The sequence below is a fragment of the Theobroma umbraticum genome, unplaced genomic scaffold (genome assembly GCF_002168275.2).
Source record: "Theobroma umbraticum cultivar Fairchild unplaced genomic scaffold, ASM216827v3 scaffold_89.0, whole genome shotgun sequence".
Taxonomy (NCBI): domain Eukaryota; kingdom Viridiplantae; phylum Streptophyta; class Magnoliopsida; order Malvales; family Malvaceae; genus Theobroma; species Theobroma umbraticum.
In genome coordinates, this window is record NW_018397271.1 from 2,154,082 (window position 1) to 2,154,358 (window position 277).

Sequence of the window (277 nt, forward strand, 5' to 3'; positions counted from 1 at the left end):
TATGCGTGTGGTGATTACTGTAATTTGTTGACTCGAAAGGAATTTTATGCTGCAATGATAATTTTTATTCAATTGGATAAATTTTATTAATATTTATAATAAAAAATTATTTTAAATGATAATTTGAAAATATAATGTTAAAATATGTTCGTTTGCATATCATTTAAAATATAGATTATAGACAGATACTTGTCATGCGTTGCATACAAAAATTTGTATTTTTGTTTACTTTAAGAATAATAATTATATTTAAATATATATTTCTAAATTCTAAAAT